We start from the raw sequence: 13,626 nt of genomic DNA, 5'->3' as shown, positions 1-13,626 counted from the left end.
GATCCCACCTCAATCATCTTCTGAGGCAAAGTTCCAAAGTTGCACAACCCTTTGAGACAAAAAAACTTCTCTTCATCTCCATTGTAAAAGGATAAAACCTTAAGTATCAACTGTGCCCCCAGTTCACCCACAAGATGAAACATCCTTTCCAAGTCCACCTTGTCAGGAGCTTATACACTTCAATTAAGTTCCCCCTTACTCTTCTAAACCCATGCACAAAGGAGTCAACTCTGTTCAATATTCCCTCAAAAGACAAACCACTCATTCAGAAAACAATCAAGAAAACCACTGAAATGTTGGCAATACACTTAATTTCTTCCTAAAATAAGGAGACAAAAGCTTACTCAAGATCAGTCTCACCAATCCTATATAACTGAGGCAGACCATCCTTGTGTCCCTCTCCTAATAAAGGATAGCATTTGTTCACCTTCTTAATTACATACTGTACCCACTAACCTCTTGTGACCCATGTACTCGAACACTTAAATCTCTCTATGCCTCAGAATTCTGTTGTGGCTCTCTATTTAAGTAACACTTTGCTTTTTATGTAATGCCTCCAAAATAAACAACTGCTCACATACTCCATCTGCCAGTTTTTTTTTTCTGCACTCAACCTAAATAACCATCTTCAACCCTGCTATTTCTCTTCACAACAAACTTTCTTACGTATCTCCGTGTTGTCTGCAAATGTAGCCACCCTGCTTTCACTTACCTCATCCAGGCCATTGATATAAATTGTAAAAAGCCGATGTTTTCAGATCAATGAACATCATCATAATGATTGGAATCAGTCAGTGTGTGGTTAAGAAGTTTGCAAACAGACTTTGAAATACTCAGTGGAGGTAACACTGATGCATGAAGTGTGGCCACAGTACACCATCTATCGTATGGATGGAAAGCAGATCCATTATACAGACGTACTTTCCAAAATCAGGCTACCCAAGACCTTGTTAAAAACAAGATATGTTTTGATTGACCTTTTCTCAATTCAAATAAACATATTCTGACTTGTTTCTTGAAAACTGCAAGTTCCAAAATCCAACAGGCTGTCATAATGCTGCTTGTTTGTGAGAGTGTACACGTAGTGTAATTTAAAGCATCCCCACAATCATAAGAAAAAGAAATTTGGCAAGCATATTTTATTTGGAGATAGTACTCATTACAGTAAATTGCTTTTCAAAAATTGACAAAGACAATTGCCATATAAACTTAACTTTTAAATAACATTCTGTTCACTGAGAATGAGGGGGACTGGAATAGTTACAGGACTTCTCAAGACACATTCATGGAGAGACCTTGAGGATCTCTCATTTATTTTCGTATGCTATTTTGTGATAGGGCCTGGAGCTGAGGAAATAAAATGTTCAGTATTTATTTTTACAGAATGATAGTACACCTCTTTGTTGTGAATTCCATTTCACTGACCAAAAACTGAGGGTTTTGGAAATAGACTACAGTATTTCTTACTTAACTTTGTTACAGTCAATATGGCAGGTTAATTTTGAACTCTTCTATAGTCCACAAGCAAATTCCATACTATTCTCATACACTTCAACTCCTCAACATTGCAGTCAAATGAAAAAAAAAAGAAACAAGGTAAAGTCCCGATGGAGAAATTCCAAAGTTCACCTAAAAGAAAACAATGGTAGTCTAAGAAATAAAATTGTTTGTTGTTTGATCCAAAAATGATATGCAATAGCTTTGTGCTTTGTGTTTTTAGAAAACGCATCATATCTGAGAATTGAATATTCGGTAAAATATTTCCAATGAGCTGAATTTTTACTTTCCAGCCCTCTGATGTATGCCATGCATGATTCAAGGAGAAATCCAATTTACTAAGCCACAGGCCAATGTTTGTGAATGTGCCATCCTTTATAAAGGGGTGCAAATAAGATTGGGTTTTAGTGATAAGGACTTTAGCGTTTTGGTTACATTGAGATTGTTACCCTTCAAGAAGCAGAGATTGAGGGGAGATTTGATAGATGGGTCCAAGATTATGGCACATTTAAATAAGGTAGTCAAAGAAAAGCTGCTCCCGTTAGTTGATTGGATAAGAGTGTGAACAAATCGCTATGACCTGGAACAATCTACCTTTGACAATAGTGGAAGCAGAGATAATCAAGGAAATATGGTTGCGCATTTGAGGCAACTGTACTTGCCAGGCCTATGGGTAAACAGTGGAATAAATGGGCAGATATGATTACTTTTTAGAGAGAGGATGGACTGAATGGGCTCTGCCCTCATCAATCCTCTTTGTTATTTCTTCAAAAAACTCAATCAAGTTTGTGAGACATGATTTCCAAGCACAAAGCCATGTTGACTATCCCGAATCAGTCCTTGCCTTTCCAAATACATGTACATCCTGTCCCTCAGGATTCCCTCCAACAACTTGCCCACCACCGAGGTCAGGCTCATCGATCTATAGTTCCCTGGCTTGTCTTTACCGCCCTTCTTAAACAGTGGCACCATGGTTGCCAACCTCCACTCTTCTGGCACCTCACGTGTGACTATCGATGATACAAATATCTCAGGAAGAGGCCCAGCAATCACTTCTCTGGCTTCCCACAGAGTTCTCGGGTACACCTGATCAGGTCCTGGGGATTTATCCACCTTTAGCTGTTTCAAGACATCCAGCACTTCCTCCTCTGGAGTGCAGGTTCATAGCTCCTTAAAAGTGGAGTCGCAGGTAGATAGGATAGTGAAGAAGGTGTTTGGTATGCTTTCCATTATTGGTCAGAGTATTGAGTACAGGAGTTGGGAGGTCATGTTGCGGCTGTATAGGACATTGGTTAGGCCACTGTTGGAATATTGCGTGCAATTCTGGTCTCTTTCCTATCGGAAAGATGTTGTGAAACTTGAAAGGGTTCAGAAAAGATTTACAAGGATGTTGCCATGGTTGGAGGATTTGAGCTATAGGCAGAGGCTGAACAGGCTGGGGCTGTTTTCCCTGGAGCGGAGGCTGAGGGGTGACCTTATAGAGGTTTACAAAATTATGAGGGGCATGGATAGGATAAATAGATACAGTCTTTTCCCTGGGCTCAGGGATTCCAGAACTAGAGGGCATAGGTTTAGAGTGAGAGGGGAAAGATATAAAAGAGACCTAAAGGTGGTACGTGTATGGAATGAGCTGCCAGAGGAAGTGGTGGAGGCTGGTACAATTGCAACATTTAAGAGGCATTTGGATGGGTATATGATTAGGAAGGGTTTGGAGGGATATGGGCCGGGTGCTTGCAGGTGGGACTAGATTGGGTTGGGATATCTGGTTGGCATGAACGGGTTGGACCGAAGGGTCTGCTTCCGTGCTGTACACCTCTATGACTCTATGACTATGGCTCTATGACTTGACAGATTTCCAGTGCGAGCAGCAGCGAAGGTAAGACCGTTTGGTTTTAAAAGTGCTTACCGGTAGCGGGCAGCGGTGTTTTTTTTTTCTTTCACTCTCTCTTCACAGAAAGAGCGGGAGCACCAGGGGGAAGTGACGACGACCAGAGGGGCAGCCGGGAAGGAAAGCGGTGAGTATTTATACTCACCCTTCGAAGCCGTCGGTCATTTCCAGTGCGAGCAGCAGCGAAGGTAAGACCGTTTGGTTTTAAAAGTGCTTACCGGTAGCGGGCAGCGGTGTTTTTTTTTCTTTCACTCTCTCTTCACAGAAAGAGCGGGAGCACCAGGGGGAAGTGACGACGACCAGAGGGGCAGCCGAGACCCGGAAGCAGGAGTGTAAGCTTACCTGGGTAGGTTTTTTCCCCCTTTAAAAGCGCGAAGGAGAGGAACCCGAGGCACTACAAGGGTAGTGCCTCCCACCCGCCCTCCTCCTCTAACCTTATAATAACATCTGTTGTGGTAAGTAGGTAAGTGCTGAATTTTGCTTGTTGTATTCTTTAGACCCAGTTTTTTTTTTAAATAAAAGTTAGCTTTAGAGGGATGGCAGTGAAGGCAGTGCAATGTTCCTCCTGCAACATGTATGAGGTGAGGGATGCCATCGACGTCCCTGCCGATTACACTTGCAGGAAGTGCACCCATCTCCAGCTCCTCCAAGACCGTGTTAGGGAACTGGAGCTGGAGTTGGATGAACTTCGGATCATTCGGGAGGCAGAGGGGGTCATAGATCAGAGTTATAGGGAAGTAGTAACTCCAAAGATGGCAGATAGATGGGTGACAGTGAGGGGGACTGGGAGGAGGCAGCCAGTGCAGGGACCCCCTGCGGCCGTTCCCCTCAAGAACAAGTATACCGTTTTGGATACTTGTGGGGGGGATGACTTACCAGGGGTAAGTAACGGGGCTCAGGTCTCTGGCACGGAACCTGTCCCCGTTACTCAGAAGGGAAGGGTGAAGAAGAGCAGAGCAATAGTAATTGGGGACTCGATAGTTCGGGGCACAGATAGGCGGTTTTGTGGGAACGAGAGAGACTCACGTTTGGTATGTTGCCTCCCAGGTGCAAGGGTACGTGATGTCTCTGATCGTGTTTTCCGGGTCCTGGAGGGGGAGGGGGAGCAGCCCGAAGTCGTGGTCCATATTGGCACCAACGACATAGGTAGGAGGAGTGCCGAGGATGTTAGACAGGCTTTCAGGGAGCTAGGTTGGAAGCTCATAGTTAGAACGAACAGAGTTGTTGTCTCTGGTTTGTTACCCGTGCCACGTGATCGAGAGTCGAGGAATAGGGAAAGAGAACACTTAAATGCGTGGCTACAGGGATGGTGCAGGAGGGAGGGATTCCGGTTTTTGGATAACTGGGGTTCTTTCTGGGGACGGTGGGACCTCTATAAACAGGATGGTCTACACCTGAACCTGAGGGGCACCAGTATCCTTGGGGGGAGGTTTGCTAGTGCTCTTGGGGGGGGTTTAAACTAACTCTGCAGGGGCATGGGAACCCAGATTGTAGCTTCAGGGTGCAGGGCCTGGAGTGTAGGGAGGTTAGGAACATGGCATCAATTTCCAAGGAGGGTGTCTGTAAACAGGAAAGTGTCTTGAAGTGTGTATACTTCAATGCAAGAAGTATACGAAATAAGGTAGGTGAACTTGCAGCGTGGGTTGGTACCTGGGACTTCGATGTTGTGGCTATTACGGAGACATGGCTAGAACAGGGACAGGATTGGCTGTTGCAGGTTCCTGGATTTAAATGTTTTAGTAGGGTCAGAGGTGGGGGTAAAAGAGGGGGAGGTGTGGCATTGCTTGTCAAAGATAGTATTACAGTGGTGGAAAGGACGATGGATGAGGACTTGCCATCAGAGGTAGTTTGGGCTGAGGTTAGGAATAGGAAAGGTGAGGTCACCCTGTTAGGAGTCTTTTACAGGCCTCCTAATAGTCCTAGAATCATTGAAGAAAGGATAGGGAAGGTGATTCAGGAGATGAGTGACAGTAATAGGGTGGTTGTTATGGGGGACTTTAACTTTCCTGATATTGATTGGGAAAGCTATAGCTCAAGTTCGTTAGATGGGTCAGTGTTTGTTCAATGTGTGCAGGAGAGTTTCCTGACACAATATGTAGACAGGCCAACAAGAGGTGAGGCCATACTGGATTTGGTTCTGGGTAACGAACCAGGCCAGGTGTTAGAATTAGAGGTAGGTGAGCACTTTGGGGATAGTGACCATAATTCGGTGATTTTTACTCTCGTGATGGAGAGGGATAAGTGTGTACTACAGGGCAAGAGTTATAGCTGGGGTCAGGGAAATTATGATGCGGTGAGGCATGACTTAGGATGTGTGGCTTGGAAAAGTAGACTCCAAGGCAAGAATGTAAATGATATGTGGAGCTTGTTCAAGGAGCAACTATTGAGTGTCCTTGATAATTATGTACCTGTCAGGCAGGGAGGAAAGGGTCGTGCGAGGGAGCCGTGGTTTAATAAGGAATTGGAATCCCTTGTTAAATGGAAGAGGGCGGCCTATCTCAAGATGAGACGTGAAGGTTCAATTGGGGCGATTGAGAGTTATAGGGTAGCCAGGAAGGACCTGAAGAGAGAGCTAAGAGCAGCAAGGAGGGGACATGAAAGGTCCTTAGTCGGTAGGATTAGGGAAAACCCTAAGGCTTTCTATAGGTATGTTAGGAATAAAAGAATGACTAGTGTAGGAATAGGTCCAGTCAAGGATAGTAGTGGGAAGTTGCGTGTGGAGGCGGAAGAGATTGGGGAGACACTGAATGAATACTTTTCTTCAGTATTTACTCAGGAACAGGGCATTGTCATCGATGTGAATACTGAGACACAAATAAGTAGAATGGATGGCTTTGAGGTATGTCGGGAAGAGGTGTTGGAAATCCTGGAAAAGGTGAAAATAGATAAGTCCCCTGGGCCTGATGGCATTTATCCTAGGATTCTCTGGGAAGCAAGGGAGGAGATTGCAGAGTCATTGGCCTTGATTTTTATGTCCTCTTTGTCTACAGGAGTAGTGCCAGAAGACTGGAGGATAGCAAATGTGGTTCCCTTGTTCAAAAAGGGGAGTAGGGATAACCCTAGTAACTATAGGCCGGTGAGTCTCACTTCTGTTGTGGGCAAAGTCTTAGAGAGAATTGTAAGGGATAGGATTTATGCACATCTGGATAGGAATAATGTGATCAAGGATAGTCAGCATGGTTTTGTGAAGGGCAGGTCGTGCCTCACAAACCTTATTGAATTCTTTGAAAAGGTGACGAAGGAGGTTGATGAGGGGAAAGCGGTAGATGTGGTATATATGGATTTTAGTAAGGCGTTTGATAAGGTTCCCCATGATAGGCTACTGCAGAAAATACGGAGATATGGCATTGAGGGTGAGTTGGAGGTTTGGATTAGGAATTGGCTGGATGGAAGAAGACAGAGGGTAGTAGTTGATGGCAAAGTTTCTTCATGGAGTGCCGTCACTAGCGGTGTTCCGCAAGGATCTGTTTTGGGACCATTGCTGTTTGTCATTTTTATAAATGACCTGGAAGAGGGGTTAGAAGGTTGGGTGAGCAAGTTTGCGGATGATACAAAAGTCAGAGGAGTTGTTGACAGTGAGGAAGGATGTGGCAGGTTACAGCAGGATATAGAGAAGCTGCAGAGCTGGGCAGAAAGGTGGCAAATGGAATTCAATGTAGCTAAGTGTGAGGTGATTCACTTTGGGAAGAATAACAAAAAGATGGGGTACTGGGCTAATGGTCGGATACTTGGTAGTGTGGATGAGCAGAGGGATCTTGGTGTCCATGTACACAGATCTCTGAAAGTTGCCACCCAGGTAAATAGTGCGGTGAGGAAGGCATATGGCGTACTGGCTTTTATTGGTAGAGGAATTGAGTTCCGGAGTCCTGAGGTCATGATGCAGTTGTATAAGACTCTGGTGCGGCCGCATCTGGAATATTGTGTGCAGTTTTGGTCGCCATACTATAGGAAGGATGTGGAGGCACTGGAACGGGTGCAGAGGAGGTTTACCAGGATGTTGCCTGGTATGGAAGGAAGATCGTATGAGGAAAGACTGAGACACTTGGGGCTGTTTTCATTAGAGAAAAGAAGGTTTAGGGGTGACTTGATTGAGGTGTACAAGATGATTAGGGGGTTAGATAGGGTTGACAGTGTGAACCTTTTCCCGCGTATGGAGTCGGGTATTACAAGGGGGCATAGCTTTAAATTAAGGGGGGGTAGATATAGGACTGAAGTTAGGGGTAGGTTCTTCACTCAGCGAGTCGTAAGTTCATGGAATGCCCTGCCAGTAGCAGTGGTGGACTCTCCCTCTTTATGGGCATTTAAGCGGGCATTGGATAGGTATATGGAGGATAGTGGGTTAGTATAGGTTAGGTGGGCTTGGATCGGCGCAACATCGAGGGCCAAAGGGCCTGTACTGCGCTGTATTCTTCTATGTTCTATGTTCTATATCAAATCTTCCAAGCTTGGTTGGATTCCCTATTTATGACCAAGATCAGACAAAGTATTTTCTGTTGCAGAAGTCTTCCGGCTAGACTTGAGGCAAGAGCTTCACCACGGAAGCAGTCCAAAAAAATCTAACAGGGAGCAATGGAATAGTTCATCACAGAAATCACTCACTTTTTGCAGCAATAGCTGTTGAGTTTTAAAGGTCCAAAGTCAGTTTAACGGCTACTGGCAGGAGGTGAATATACAAGGTAAGTGATGTGTCTGGGTGCAGGGTACAGGTACCAGGTGGGCTGAGGTGCTAGGTGGCTTGACAAAGAAGATGCAGACAAGTAATTTCCTCTTGTGGAAAAGTGCAGGGCAGGGAGGGCATAATCTCAGAGTAAGGACTTGCCCAGTTATGACAGAATTGAGAAGGAATTTCTTCTATCAATGGCTACTCAACTGTGGAATTCTTTACCGATGAGAGTTGTTGAGGTTGTGTCATTAAGTATATTCAAGACTCAGATTTTTAATCATTAAGGGCTAGTGGGTTATGAGGAAGTGACAGAAAGGTGGAGTCAGTAGTTAACAGATCAGCCGCAATCTTACTAAATGGCAGAGCAGATTCAATGGGTGGAATGTCCTACATAATGCACCTATATCTTATGGTCTTATGTTAACAGGAAAATTGCACCGGACTTTTAAGATTTGTTTGTCCAGAAAGTTGAGTTAGATAATACCATTTTATTTCTTCCCTCAATCTTATTTTTCCCCCCGAAAGTGGGGGTGATTCAAAATGATGCACAACTTTAATGATTATTGGCAGATAGATAGGCAAGGAGTTGGAGAGTTGGCATAAGGAGGAGACCTTGCTGCCAATATGATCCTTACAGACATATACTTGCACTCTTTCTTCAGTGATGGAATTGTAATCTCTTCCCAAGGACTCTTGCGTAGAAAGATGATAGTGAAATGGTAATATCACTGAACTAGTAATCCAGTAGTCTAGGCTAATGCTCTGGGGACAAACAGGTCATTCTACTATAACATGTGTTTCGTTAATGTGCATTCGCTGTAATGTGACTCACAAAATGGGAACATTGTTTCTGAAGTGCAAACTTTTAAAAAGTGTTGGCTGTAATGTGATTACATCGCCAACACTTCAAGCACTGTTTCTAAAGTGTGATTTTTCTATAGTGCAGGGTTTCACAATAACACAACCATCATGTTATAGAACTACCTGTAGGTTCAAATATCAACATGGCAGCAGTGGAATTTAAATTCAATAATTAAATCCAATGGCAAAACCATTATAAACTGTTGTAAAAATTCATTTTGATCACCAATATCCTTTAGGAAAGGAAATATTCCATCTTACCTGGTCTGAACAACTTGAGAGTCCAGACCGACTGTAATGTGATTAATTTTTAACTGCCTTTAGACACGGTCACGCAAGGAATTCAGTTTAATTTAGGGCAATTGCAGAGGGGTGATAAATGCTGGCAAATGTACGCACATTTCATGAAATAATACATTTTTAAAAAATTACTTTGTCAGGTACCATGGCCAATTGTAGGTGATCCTGGCTGGATTTCCTCTCTAGCACCTCTCCAGGTCAGTTCTTATAGAAGCAGTGGAGGACGGAAAGGCAAGTGCAGGCTAATCCTCCATCCCTACCCTCACTCCAACCAAGATGACAACTTATTACATCCCTTCACTTATAGGTTTTTAAGGTGGGGCAGCTCACCAATTTTCCTAATTTTTGCCACCGATAATATCAACCTCAGATACCAGCAGGTTTCTTGTGTAACTAAACCAAATGGGTAGGTTGTCAGGATCTTGCAGCCTGGGTAACAGCAGTAATGTCTCTAGTCCATTAATTGAAATACCAGGCTCCTTTCCCTTCATAGAAGGGCCCATTACTCACCTTTTGAAGACTCTGGCTCAGTCTGAGGCATTCAATAAAAATAAATTTATCTTTTGTTTGATGGTGCTACCAGCCTTTTCAGCTGAGTCCCTATGTCTTCTAGGACTGTGAACTGCTGCAGGCTGAAGTGGATACTGGCAACAACACATGGACACCCGACACTGCACATTCTACAACCTCTTTAAGCGAATCTGACCCTTGGGCCAACACAAACATTACACGAACTTTGGAATATTTATATCTGTTCAGAGTGATATTTCTGCTATTCATAAACAGACACTCTCCCTGCTGCATCATTGAAGATGAATCCCATTAAGTAACTTCTAGTGAAGTGCATTTAAAAATAAGCCACACAATCTATGTTTTGTTTACCTGACTCTATGGGAGCTATTGAACACAATGTTGGTGTTTGGAAATTCAAGACCAAGCAACACATGCTGCCAGAGAAACTCCTCCACAATGTTGAGAATAAATACAATGCAAACAGAATGAATACATTCAGTTTAATAAACTCTATCCAGTGAAGAATGTGAACAGTAGTGTCACATCATAAGTACTAATCAGTTGAAGTTGCATTTGCAATCCTTGCAGGAATCGATTTAGAATCTGGGACGCCTAAAGTTCATCCTGCTTTTGTATGATATTCATATTTCAAATGCATTTTAGTCAGAGAAATATAAATGCAATGCTGGGTCATAAAAATTACCAATTACATCATACCTGGATAAGATTTCCTTCCCAGATGTAAATGGTCTTGTGAGGCTGAGTTTTTAAGTGATTACTGAGACAGGAATAGATGCAGAAGGGTTTTCAAATGCCCAATATTGCCTGGCATGTTGTCTCTCACTACGATCCTGCCTCTTGACTATTTTCATTTTGAGAGGGGTGCGAAAGTGTGACTATTACCCAGCACAAGTAGTGGGTAGTTTATTAAATGGCTATTAAGGTCACTCCGTGCAAAGAGATTTCAGTTGGTTTGTGGACACCCTGCTTAAAAAATACCACCACAACACCAGAGTCAAAACAAGTGCAAGGAATGGAGATGTGTGATGATACTATGGCTTTAGGAGGTGTATTTTGTCCTGGGTTAAGACAGAGATGCCGACAGTTTGTGAGGCTGTGTCTTTATTTTAATAGTTGTAACAATAAAAGTAGCCTGAATGGATGGAGTCAAACGCTCATAGAACCAGGATTTTTAGTTTCAGTTTTCAGCAGTTGCTGGTTTTTGAAGCTGGATGTGGAAGTTCTTATATTTCTCTCTGTTACAGTGAAAAGCTGCAATTCTCTTCCTGCTGCTAAAATTGCATGTGAGACAAGGTATTTTACTGAATTTGCCTTTGTCAAGAATCTGCTTATAGGATATTCCTATATTGGAGTAGTTAATTAGTAGTTGTTAATATGTATCATGTTGTTAAACATTTCAATAGAGTTACAGTTAAGTGAATTCTCATTTTTATTTTGTCTGTATTTCATCTGTACTATAAAAATAAAGTATGCTTTGCTTAAAGTCGAGTAGTTTTACCAATCAAATTGCATCTGGAACACAGCGTCTTAAACTAACCTGTCAAATAAGAAAACATGAGGTCTAGGTTATTTTCTTAACATATTTTGAGGTGGTTTTGTCTAGGGTGGGTAAAAGGGAACAGTGCCATCTACCTAGGTCACTCACTGACACAAAGCCACCTCCCATGCTCTCCTCTTCCCCTTCCCAACCCTACTCCTCCCCCTCCCCACATTGCTATAGTTTTTGGACAGCTGCTGGATTCTCTGGGTATCCACTGGAGGTTTTAACATCTCTGCAGATGCTGCATCTCCCTATCTTAGTTCCTCCTTGTGGGCCAGCGTTGTGCACCCACTCACTGTCCTTATCTCTCAATGGTCTTTTCAGTTAGCTCATTCTACCACAGTAAAAAAAGATTCTGTCCAACTTAAAAATTACCAAAATCAAAGAAACTTAGGTATAAACAGCTACTGCATCTGTCCAAGTAATAGAAAAATAGTTCAATATAAATACCAAAAGAACTGCAGATGGTGTATATCAGAATCAAAAACAGAAATTGCTGGAAAAGCTCAGCAGGTCTGGCAGCATCTGTGAAGAGAAATCAGAGTGAACATTTCGGGTTGAGTGACCCTTCCTCAGAATGGTAGTTCAGCCCGTGTGAATTGCATTGAAATGTTTCCAAGTTGTGTTAAAGTGTTCTGGAAATGCAAGTTCCAACTTCAGTTCCTTTTAAATATATTTTGTAAGATGTTGAAGTTAGTCCCTTACAAATTCACTTCTCCTACTTACTAAATGTTTCACCAGGAATTGAATGCTAGACTTTAAATGTTGGATTTTACAATTTGCAATTTTAACATTTGTCCTCTACTTTAAAGATTATGGCAACTCCAAATTAAACCCTGGCTATAATTCAACTATAACAGCCCACAAGGTATGTTCTCTGATCCTATGTTCCTAGGTTTATAGGAAGAGTGGATCAAATGTGGCCTGACAGCTATGTAGACCTGATTCTCCAATACAGAATCCACTTAAATGCAGACAACTCACTGAGTTTGTAGTTTTTGAAAAATTTATCCTTATGTTCACATTTTTCTCCACTAGATGCATGTTTCTCAAAGAGTAATTCAATTCGTACATCTTTTCTATAAAAGCTGTGCCTCTTTCATTGATGGTTCTTTAAATATTTGCAGTTCTGTTAATAAATAAATATTCAACTCCCTGAAGACTATTGCTTAAATGATAACAACCAATAGATACTTGCTTAGAAGCCAACAAAGGAAATAACGCTGACAGGTTTATGTCAATCTGCTTCACGTATTGGGTAAATCGCCATCCTCAGCACTTTACATGTAGAAAGGACAAGGTCAGAACTCAGACAACACCAGGTTATAGACCACAAGTTTATTTGAAATCACAAGCTTTTGGAGCGTTACCCCTTCATCAGGTGAAGGAGCAACAGCACTCCGAAAGCTTGTGATTTCAAATAAACCTGTTGGACTATAACCTGGTGTCGTCTGACTTCTGAACTTATCCACCCCAGTCCAACACTGGCACCTCCACATCACGTGGGGAGGATTCAGTCAAACTGGGACAAAAGCTGAAATTTCAGAAAACTGCTTCTAAATGCTTGCGGAATCAATTATAGCTGAACTGTGGATGAAAATTAATTAAAATATTTCACGCTCAAGGTAGAGTTATGAACGCTGGCTGCATGGTTGGTTAAATGGCATTTCAAGCATTCTGCATTGTTCCCATCTGATACTTGTTTACTTAGTTCAGTGAACATTCATGGAGCCGTACAGCATGGAAATAGATCTTTTAGTCAAACATGTCCATGCCGATCACGTTCCCAATCTAAATTAGTCCAACCTGCCGGAGTTTGGCCCATATCCCTCCAAACCTTTCCTATTCATGTACTTTTCCAAATGTGTTTTAAATGTTGTAACTGTACCTGCATCCACTGCTTCCTCTGGTAGTTCATTCCACTCACTAACCATTCTGTAAAAAAGTAGCCCCTCATATCCTTTTTAAATCTTTCTCCTCTCACCTTAAAATTATGCCCCGAATTTGAACTTCCCCACGTCAGAGAAAAACCTTTACTATTCACCTTGTCTATGCCCCTTGTGATTTTATAAACCTCTATAAAAGTCACCCCTCAACTTCCTGTGCTCCAGCAAAAAAGTCCCATCCTATCCAGCTGCTTTGTATTCTTAGGTAACCTTCTTCACTGCCACTATACCACCAATTTATACAAATGATAAACAAAAGTGGACCCGGTACTGATCCCTATGGAACACCGCAGGTCACAGACCTCCAGTCCAAAAAATAACAATCTACCACCACCTTCTATCTTAAACTCAATTTTGTATCAAATTGGCAAGCTCACCCTGAATCTCAGGTGATCCA

The 13,626-nt window shown here is 42.5% G+C and overlaps 1 protein-coding gene across 1 annotated transcript in view; it reads right to left on the bottom strand.

Moving 5' to 3' along the window:
* The window catches only part of chrna8 (cholinergic receptor, nicotinic, alpha 8), a 196,897-nt gene that overhangs the window by 31,471 nt on the left and 151,800 nt on the right, over positions 1-13,626 (bottom strand). The window lies entirely within an intron of this gene.

Source organism: Chiloscyllium plagiosum, unplaced genomic scaffold (genome assembly GCF_037043375.1).
Source record: "Chiloscyllium plagiosum isolate Xiang-an unplaced genomic scaffold, Cpla_swu_hap1 HiC_scaffold_2, whole genome shotgun sequence".
Taxonomy (NCBI): domain Eukaryota; kingdom Metazoa; phylum Chordata; class Chondrichthyes; order Orectolobiformes; family Hemiscylliidae; genus Chiloscyllium; species Chiloscyllium plagiosum.
Note: the sequence above shows the minus strand (reverse complement) of the source record. Positions and strands in the feature narration are given on the sequence as shown.